The sequence below is a fragment of the Oryx dammah genome, unplaced genomic scaffold (assembly GCF_014754425.2).
Source record: "Oryx dammah isolate SB20612 unplaced genomic scaffold, SCBI_Odam_1.1 HiC_scaffold_28, whole genome shotgun sequence".
Lineage (NCBI taxonomy): Eukaryota > Metazoa > Chordata > Mammalia > Artiodactyla > Bovidae > Oryx > Oryx dammah.
Window position 1 is genome coordinate 98,790,572 of NW_024070212.1, and position 11,290 is coordinate 98,801,861.

Sequence of the window (11,290 nt, forward strand, 5' to 3'; positions counted from 1 at the left end):
TAAGCTTTTATGCTTTCTCTAATTTTCACATCTCACAAGGCCAATTACTGGAAACCTCTTTTATTTTTCAGAAGGTGGTGCTATATGGCTTAAGTATGCACCTTAAGCCATACAGACCCTGGTCTGATTATCTGAGTGCATTCCACTGGCTCTCAGTCTCATTGCCATATTTGGGAGTGTGCAGAAGGAGCTGCCTTCAGGGGTGGGTGGTGTGGGTATAACACGGGATGTTGGGGTGCCTGTGGATCAGATGCAGAGATCATTAGGGGAGGTTCTCCTAGTAGCTCATGGGTGGGTTAAATGCAAATAGCAGGAACCATGTCTCTTTAATGCCCTTTAATATTCTTATCTGCCTCTTTCATAGTCTTTTCCCTACCTCCAGACATGGAAGTCTGACCTCAATACTCTGGGTACTAAAAAACAAATTTCTCCAGCAGTGTCTGCACAGCTGGAGTAGCCAAGCACTCACCTTCCCCAACCTTATCACCTTGAGAGAGGGATAGCACTGGCAAAGTTCTAGTTACTCTTTCTGTTGCATCTAGTTTACTTTTTGTTTTCTTTGTTTTGTTTTTGCTCCAGTAGAGTGCTAAAAATTTCCCCTCAAGAAGGCTGGACTCTACAAATTCTCTATTATCTGGCAGTGACTTCCACATGAACTTTCTTTGAGTTTTCCCCAACGATAGCTAAGAGAGGTTGGGACTAGTTTGCTGGCTCTGTTTCCCAGCCCTTATTGAGTCCTCTCTGACTATTACCTGATGCACAGATACGAGAGACTGCTTCCAAGTCTCTTGGCATATAGTGTTGGAGATCTCACAACTCCCAGTGCTGTGTGCTTAGTCACTCAGTCGTGTCTGCCTCTTTGTGACCCCATGGACTGTAGCTTGCCAGGCTTCTCTGTCCATTCTCCAGGCAAGAATATTGGAGTGGGTTGCCATGCCCTTCTCCAGGAGATCTTCTCAACCCAGGGATTGAACCCAGGCCTCCCACATTACAGGCAGATTCTTTACAGTCTGAGCTACTTGGGAAGCCCCACAACTCTCAGAGGTACTTTCATTTTTGGATGGATGCTGATTTTTAGTTGCTAGAAGCAGGAGCAAAAAGGAACAACATCTTATGCTACCATGATGCTGATGTCCCTCTCAGGAAAAGTTCTTTTGACCTTGAGTTAGGCAAAGATTTCTTAAATACAACAACAGAATCATGATCTATAAGAGAATATAGTGATAAATTAGACTTTATCAAAATTAGAAACTTGTGCACTTAGAAAAATGTGATAAAGAGAATGAAAACAATCCACATACTGGGAGAAAATATTTGCAAAGGGCATATCTAATCAAGGATTTGTATCTAGATAATAGAAAGAACACTCAAACTTTCTAATGAAAAAACAAGCTATCCAACTATGAAAGTGGCATAATTTTGAGTAGATCTTTCACCACTGACAATATATGGATTGCAGATATGCACATCAAAAGGTGCTAAACTTTATACATTGTTTGAGAAATGAAAATTAAAATCCAATGATATACTACTGCATACCTATTCAGTTCAGTTCAGTTGCTCAGTCGTGTCTGACTCTTTGAGACCCCATGAATCGCAGCATGCCAGGCCTCCCTGTCCATCACCAACTCCCGGAGTTCACCCAAACTCATGTCCATCTAATCGGTGATGCCATCCAGCCATCTCATCCTCTGTCATCCCCTTCTCCTCCTGGCCCCAATCCCTCCCAGCATCAGGGTCTTTACCAAGGAATCAACTCTTCACATGAGGTGGCCAAAGCATTGCAGTTTCAGCCTTAGCATCGGTCCTTCCAATGAACATCGAGGACTGGTCTCCTTTAGGATAGACTGGTTGGCTCTCCTTGCAGTCCAAGGGACTCTCAAGAGTCTTCTCTAACGCCACAGTTCAGAAGCATCACTTCTTCGGCACTCAGCTTTCTTCACAGTCCAACTCTCACAGCCATACATGACCACTGGAAAAACCATAGCCTTGACTAGATGGACCTTTGTTGGCAAAGTAATATCTCTGCTTTTGAATATGCTATCTAGGTTGGTCATAACTTTCCTTCCAAGGAGTAAGTGTCTTTTAATTTCATGGCTGCAATCACCATCTGCAGTGGTTTTGGAGCCCAAAAAAATAAAGTCTGACACTGTTTCCCCATCTATTTCCCATGAAGTGATGGGACCAGAAGCCATGATCTTCATTTTCTGAATGTTGAGCTTTAAGCCAACTTTTTCACTCTCCACTTTCACTTTCATCAAGAGGCTTTTGAGTTCCTCTTCACTTTCTGCCATAAGGGTGGTGTCATCTGCATATCTGAGGTTATTGATATTTCTCCCGGCAATCTTCATTCCAGCTTGTGCTTCTTCCAGTCCAGCATTTCTCATGATGTACTCTGCATATAAGTTAAATAAGCAGGGTGACACTATTCAGCCTTGATGTACTCCTTTTCCTATTTGGAACCAGTCTGTTGTTCCATGTCCAGTTGCAACTGTTGCTTTCTGACCTGCATATAGGTTTTCTCAAGAGGCAGGTCAGGTGGTTGGTATTCCCATCTCTTTCAGAATTTTCCACAGTGTATTGTGATCCACACAGTCAAAGGCTTTGGCATAGTCAATAAAGCAGAAATAGATGTTTTTCTGGAACTCTCTTGCTTTTTCCATGATCCAGTGGATGTTGGCCATTTGATCTCTGGTTCCTCTGCCTTTTCTAAAACCAGTTTGAACATCTGGAAGTTCACAGTTCATGTATTGCTGAAGCCTGGCTTGGAGAATTTGAGTATTACTTTACTAGCGTGTGAGATGAGTGCAATTGTGCGGTAGTTTGAGCATTCTTTGGCATTGCCTTTCTTTGGAGTTGGAATGAAAACTGACCTTTTCCAGTCCTGTGGCCACTGCTGAGTTTTCCAATTTGTTGGCATATTGAGTGCAGCACTTTCACAGCATCATCTTTTAGGATTTGAAATAGCTCAACTGGAATTCCATCATCTCCACTAGCTTTGTTCGTAGTGATGCTTTCTAAGGCCCACTTAACTTCACATTCCAGGATGTCTGGCTCTAGGTGAGTGATCACACCATCGTGATTATCTGGGTCGTGAAGATCTTTTTTGTACAGTTCTTCTGTGTATTCTTGCCACCTCTTCTTAATCTCTTCTGCTTCTTTTAGGTCCATACCATTTCTGTCCTTTATTGAGCCCATCTTTGCATGAAATGTTGCCTTGGTATCTCTGATTTTCTTGAAGAGATCTCTAGTCTTTCCCATGCTGTTGTTTTCCTCTATTTCTTTGCCTTGATTGCTGAGGAAGGCTTTCTTATCTCTCGTTGTTATTCTTTGGAACTCTGCATTCAGATGCTTATATCTTTCCTTTTCTCCTTTGCTTTTTGCTTCTCTTCCTTTCACAGCTATTTGTAAGGCCTCCCCAGACAGCCATTTTGCTTTTTTGCATTTCTTTTCCATGGGGATGGTCTTGTTTCCTGTCTCCTGTACAGTGTCACAAACCTCAGTGCATAGTTCATCAAGCACTCTATCTATCAGATCTAGTCCCTTAAATCTATTTCTCACTTCCACTGTATAATCATAAGGGATTTGATTTAGGTCGTACCTGAATGGTCTAGTGGTTTTCTCCACTTACTTCCATTTAAGTCTGAATTTGGGAATAAGGATTTCATGATCTGAGCCACAGTCAGTTCCTGGTCCTGTTTTTGCTGACTGTATAGAGCTTCTCCATCTTTGACTGCAAAGAATATAATCAATCTGATTTCAGTGTTGACCATCTGGTGATGTCCATGTGTAGAGTCTTCTCTTGTGTTGTTGGAAGAGGGTTATCTTAGACAAGCCTTAATCGGAGAGCTTCTCCTCCCATCATACTGTCCTTTTAAATGATACTAATCTATTTACTTTACTGGATTACAATAAAGTATAAATAAAGTGTTTTATGGAGTACACATTACATCTGGTTAAAAATAAGCTGTGTTGGAGCAACATCCTAGACAGAGCAAAGCCCCAGACACTGAAACCTCAACCACAGAAGTCACTCTAGGTATCTTCAGCTCACTTTAGGTTATCTACATATATCAACACCTGGAAAGATAGTTTAAATAAAGATTTTATGTGGACAACTTAAAAATTAGTTACATACTTTCTGCAACACAGAAAACCAACTGTCCAGATAAAACCTCTTGATTTAGAATAACTAATGATAAAATTCAACCTGTTATCATGATAAAAACTGTTAGCAAATAGGAAGACATGGAAACTTCCTTACCCTAATAAAGGTTATCAATAAAAACTTACATAAATATCAAACTAAATGCTGACAGTTTGTTGGTGGCGGTGATAGTTATTTTTCCAAGATAACTGAACAAGAAAGGAATGCTACTTATCACCATTTTTATTTGACTTTGTGCTGGAGGTGCAAACCAGTATAGAAAGGAAGATAAAAGAAAAGGTATAATGATTAGAAACCATAACAAAAAGCTCCCATTATTTGTAGAGGATATGAATGTGGAGGTAGAAAATCCAAAAGAATCTATAGATATATTATTCAAATTAGTGGATTTAGCAAGGTTACTGGATAGCAGTTTAATACACAATAATCAGTTATAATTTGATAGACCAGCAGTTAGAAAATGCAGTGGTAAAATAAAATGTACAACAGCATAAAATTTCAAATATTTAGAAATAAATCTGACTGATGATATAGATGAGGCTGTTAGGAAAACTATGAAAACATTATTGAGACAGCAATAATTACAAAAACACTGATTATCAGACTTTGTCAAGTTTTCTGCTCTATAAAAGGCACTAAGAAAATGAACAGGCAAGACACAGATAAGTAGAAAATATCTAACAAACATATCTGCTAAAGGACCCATATCCAGAATATACAAAGGACTCCTAAAACACACTTTTTAAAAAAGCCTCACAACCCAACTTTTTAGATGGTCAAAAGATTTGAACAGCTACTTCACACAGGAAGATATAGATATGATTAATGAACACATGATAAAGTGCTCAACATCATTACTTACTAGAGAAATGTAAATGAAACCCATAATGAGATACCACAATGCACTCACTAGAATGGCTAAAATTAAAAATACTGACATCACAAAATAGCCAAGAAGTGAACAATTAGAACTTTGATATAAATGCTAGTGGGAATAACTATAAACAAACTGATGAATTTCAAAATGATATAATCAATTATATCTCTGTATATTTTGACCCAATAATTCCACTCCTAGGTATTTATCCAAGAGAAATTCAAAAGAACATCCATACACTCTTGTATAAAAAGGTTCACAGCAGCTATAGTCACAATAGCAAAAAAGCTGAAAAAGCTAAAATATTATTCAAAGAAGAATGGACAAATTATGGTATATTCGTACAATCAAATACTTCTTGGCATTAAAAAGAAATTAACTGCTACTGCTGCTGCTGTTGCTGCTGCTTCTGCTGCTAAGTCACTTCAGTCGTGTCCGACTCTGTGCAACCCTAGAGATGGCAGCCCACCAGGCTCCCCCATCCCTGGGATTCTCCAGGCAAGAACACTGGAGTGGGTTGCCATTTCCTTCTCCAATGCATGAAAGTGAAAAGTGAAAGTGAAGGTGCGCAGTCGTGTCCGACCCTCAGCGACCCCATGGACTGCAGCCTTCCAGGCTCCTCCGTCCATGGGATTTTCCAGGCAAGAGTACTGGAGTGGGGTGCCATTGAACTACTGATACACATAATAATATAACAAGTCTCACAAATATAATGCTCAACATAGATACATGTTACATAAGCCCATTTATATGATGTTCTAGAACAGGAAAACCAATCTAGGGTGAAAAATATTAAAACTGTTTGGCTCTTGGCAGGTGGGGGACCTGACAAAAAGCCACCTGAGAGAAATTTTTGGAGACTTGAAAATATTCTGTATCATGATACCCATGGATTACACTATAGTATTACTATTGATACATTTAACAGTGTTCTTACTGTTGTTGTGTAGTCAGTTAAACTCTTCTGTGACCCCAAGGACTATAGCCTTGTAGGCACTGGAGCGGTGGCTGTGTGGCACTGAAACGGCAGCTACATGGTGCTGGAGCAACTTTGAGGAGATACCACTATGTCCAAGGGCAGAGGAGAAGCCCAAAAATGATAGGAGGGGCAAAATCATGTTTAGAATCAAACCCCATACCCGCCAGAGACACTCAGAGGGCTCAAACAAACTTTGTGCGCACCAGGACCCAGAGACCCCCACAGAGACAGAACTGTGTTTGAGTGTCTCCTGTGGAGATACGGTTCAGCAGTGGGCTGCTTCAGGGCAGGGGCTCTGGGTGCAGCAGACTTGGGTATGGTATAAGCCTTCTTGGAGGAGGTCGCCATTAACCCCAGCATAGTGTGTCTAGTCAAGGCTATGGTTTTTCCTGTGGTCATGTATGGATGTGAGAGTTGGACTGTGAAGAAGGCTGAGCACCAAAGAATTGATGCTTTTGAAGTGTGGTGTTGGAGAATACTCTTGAGAGTCCCTTGGACTGCAAGGAGATCCAACCAGTCCATTCTGAAGGAGATCAACCCTGGGATTTCTTTGGAAGGAATGATGCTAAAGCTGAAACTCCAGTACTTTGGCCACCTCATGCGAAGAGTTGACTCATTGGAAAAGACTCTGATGCTGGGAGGGATTGGGGACAGGAGGAGAAGGGGACGACAGAGGATGGGATGGCTGGATGGCATCATGGACTTGATGGACGTGAGTCTGAGTGAACTCCAGGAGATGGTGATGGACAGGGAGGCCTGGGGTCACAAAGAGTTGGACATGACTGAGTGACTGAACTGAACTGAACTGAGAGCCGCCAAAACTTACACAGGACTGGGGAAACAGACTCTTGGAGGGCACAAACAAAACCTTGTGTGCACAAGGACCCAGGAGAAAGCAGCCGTGACCCCATGTGAGACTGACCCAGACTTGCCCATGGGTGTCCAGGACTCTCTGGCAGAGGTGTGGTTTGGCCGTGGCCTGCTACAGGGTTGGGGGCACTGAGTGCAGCAGTGCCTGCATGGGACCTTTTGAAGGAGGTCGCCATTATCTTCATTACCTCCACCATAATTTGGCCTCAAGTCAAATAACAGGGAGGAAACACAGCCCCTCACATCAACAGAAAATTGGATTAAAGATTTACTGAGCATGCCCACCCATCAGAACAAGACCCAGTTTCCCCCTCAGTCAGTCTCTCCCATCAGGAAGCATCTATAAGCCTCTTATCCTTCTCCATCAGAGGGCAGACAGAATGAAAACCACAATCACAGAAAACTAACCAATCTGATCACATGGACCACAGCCTTGTCTAACTCAGTGAAACCATGAGCCATGCCATGTAGGGCCACCCAAGACTGACGGGTCATGGTGGAGAGTTCTGACAAAACGTGGTGCACTGGAGAAGGGAATTCCAGAAAAACATCTACTTCTGCTTTATTGACTATACTAAAGCCTTTGACTGTGTGGATCTCCTCAAACTGTGAAAAATTCTGAAAGAGATGGGAATACCAGACCACCTGACCTGCCTCCTGAAAAATCTGTATGCAGGTCAAGAAGCAAAAGTTAGAACTGGACATGGAAAAACAGACTGGTTCCAAATCGGGAAAGGAGTATGTCAAGGCTATATATTGTCACCCTGCTTATTTAACTTCTATGCAGATTACATCATGAGAAATGCTGGACTGGATGAAGCACAAGCTGGAATAAAGATTGCCAGGAGAAATATCAATAACCTCAGATATGCAGATGATACCACACTTACAGCAGAAAGTGAATAAGAACTAAAAAGCCTTTTAATGAAAGTGAAAGAGGAGAGTGAAAAAGTTGGCTTAAAACTGAACATTCAGAAAACTAAGATCATGGCATCCAGTCCCATCACTTCCTGGCAAATAGATGGGGAAACAGTGGAAATAGTGAGATACTTTATTTTGGGGGGCTCCCAAATCACCGCAGATGGTGACTGCAGCTATGAAATTAAAAGATGCTTGCTCCTTGGAAGAAAAGTTATGACCAACGTAGATAGCATATTAAAAAGCATAGACATTACTTTGCCAACAAAGATCCATCTAGTAAAGCTATGGTTTTTCCCGTAATCATGTATGGATGTGAGAGTTGGACCATAAAGAAAGCTGAGCACCAAAGAATTGATGCTTTTGAAGTGTGGTGTTGGAGAAGACTCTTGAGAGTCCCTTGGGACAGCAAGGAGCTCCAACCAGTCCATCCTAAAGGAAATCGGTCCTGAATATTCATTGGAAGTACTGATGCTGAAGCTGAGACTCCAATACTTTGGCCACCTGATGTGAAGAACTGACTCATTTGAAAAGACCCTGATGCTGGAAAAGACTGAAGGCAGGAGGAGAAGGGGATGACAGAGGATGAGCTGGTTGGATGGCATCACTGACTCAATGGACATGAGTCTGAGTAAGCTCCTGGAGTTGGTGATAGACAGGGAGGCCTGGTGTGCTGCAGTCCATGGGGTCGCAAAGAGTCAGACACAACTGAGTGACTGAACTGAACTGTGCTTTCCGTCATACCATAACCACTTCTACTTGAGCCTAAGTGTTGGTTAGTTTGGAGAAAAGAGACTAGTTTAGAGACTATTGGAGATAGTAATCAGGATAAGCAGTAAGGCAAGCCTAAACTGAAGTAGTGGTTGTAGAATTTAAAAATGAAATGGCCCACAACTTGTATTTTTGCCATTCCCTTTACTATTTTTCTATCACTTTTCCTTGGTTTTATCATAGGAACTTTTTACTGTGTATTATAATTATCTGTTTACATGTCTCTCTCTTTTTAGATTATATTATACTCAAGGACTTTGTCTAATTTTGCATCTTTATTGCTCAACTTTATCACATTGTTCAGAAGGTGTTATTTGATTGTTTGCTTGACAGAGTGAGTGAGTAGATAGGTTATAGACCATTTTTGGAGAATTTTGTAAACTGTGTATGTAAGAGGCATGGAAGAGAACAGGTTGTAGAATATATGACCAGAGTTCAATACTGAATGACCAGCCTGTTTTCTTTAATAGGGTCTGAAAAATCAGAGGAGCATAATTTTAGGGGGAAAGATGAAGAATTCAGTTTAGAACATGTTAAGTGACTCCCTCAGGAGATGTTCATTAGGCAGTTGCAAATGTAGACCTGGAGCCTAGCAGATTTTGAGAGATATATTTTTGGGTGTTCCAGCAGAAAGTAACCATTAAATTTACCTGACACTATCCTAGTTCTCACCATCACTTCTCTTCTATAAATAGCTTTTAACAACTAATCTCTCTGCTTCTGTTCCACCCTCTCAATTCATTCTCTACATTCTCCAGAATGATCTTCTTAAAATGTACATCTAATTATGATATTGACTTATTTAAAATAATCTTTGAATGATTCTTCCTTGTTTTCAGAAAAGAATCAACACTTTACTTGTTACATTTATAGTCTCATCCCTTGCTACCTCTTTGAGTACACCTCTCCATCCTCTTCTTTATACTCTACCCTTAAGCCCTCATAGCTCAGCTGGTAAAGAATCCACCTGCAGTGCAGGAGACCCCAGTTCAATTCCCGGGTTGGAAAGATCCCCTGGAGAAGCTATAGGCCACCCACTCCAGTATTCTTGGGCTTCTCTGTTGGCTTAGATGGTAAAGAATCCACCCACAATGTGGGAGACCTGGGTTCGATCCCTGGCTTGGGAAGATCCCTGGAGGGGGGGCATGGCAACCCACTCCAGTATTCTTGCCCAGAGAATCTGCTTGGACAGAGGAGCCTGGCAGGCTACAGTCCCTAGGGTTGCAAAGAGTCAGACATGCCTGAGCTAGTAAGCACTTCAGCCATAATAAACTGCTCAAAGTCCCATGTAGAGGCCACCATTATAGAACAGATGGTGGAGGTGGTGGGGATACTACTACTAATAGCAATATTTTTTTCACCAAATGTCAAGATTCTGCCAGTTCTTATTTTAAGCAATTTATATATAATAATAGCTAAAACTTAATATAGCACACACCATATCACAGCAAAGAGGTTAACACTTTGCCACATCAACCAGGGAGGGGTATCTTCTTAGGTTCATTTAAACATTCAGACTCAAGACTAACAGGCAAAGAAAAAAACTGTAATAGACTACACTTCACATTAGTCTGGGCTTCCCTAACAGCTCAGTTGGTAAAGAATTCACCTGCAATGCAGGAGACCCTGTTTCGATTCCTGGATCAGAAGATCTGCTGGAGAAGGGATAGGCTACCCACTCCAGTATTCTTGGGCTGCCTTTGTGGCTCAGCTGGTAAAGAATACACCTGCAATGTGGGAGACCTGGGTTCAGTCCCTGAATTGGGAAGATCCCCTGGAGAAGGGAAAGGCTACCCACTCCAGTATTCTGGCCTGGAGAATTCCAGGGACTATATAGTCCATGGGGTCTCAAAGAGTCGGACACAACTGAGTGACTTTCACTCACTCACTCACTCACTGACATTAGTCTACTCAAAAGTATATAGGACAGTTCAAAACTTAACTATGAAGCTATAGTAGTCAAAACAGTGTGGTATTGGCATACAGACAGACATACAGACCAATGGAATAGAGTATAGAACCCAGAAAGAAACCTTCATATATGTGGTCAAATGATTTTTGACAGGGATGCCAAGACCATTCAGTGGGGAAAGGACAGTCTTCAACCATTGGTGCTGGGAAAAGTGGATGTCCACATGCAGAAGTAGGAAGTTGGACTCTTACCTAAACCATATACAGAAATTGATTAAAAAATAGATCAAGGACCTAAAGGTAATACCTAAAACAATAAAAGGGCTTCCCTGGTGGCTCAGATGGTAAAGCATCTGCCTACAATGTGGGAGACCTGGGTTCAATCCCTGGGTTGGGAAGATCCCTGGAGAAGGAAATGGCAACCCTCTCTAGTACTCTTGCCTGGAAAATTCCATGGATGGAGGAGCCTGTGGTAGGCTACAATCCATGGGGTTGCAAAGAGTTGGACACAACTGAGTGACTTCACTTTCTTTCTTCTAAAACACAATAAAACTCTTAGAAGAAATCATACAACAAAAGCTCTGTGGCATTGTATTTGGCAGTGATCTCTTTGATATGATACCAAAGGCACAGTTAATAAAAGAAATTGGATTTCATGAAAATTGAAAATTTTGTACATCAAATGACACTATCCATAAAGTAAAAAGGCAATGCACATAATGGGAAAAATATTTATATATCATATATCTGATAAGGAATTAATATCTAGAATATGTAAAGAACTCCTAAAACTCAA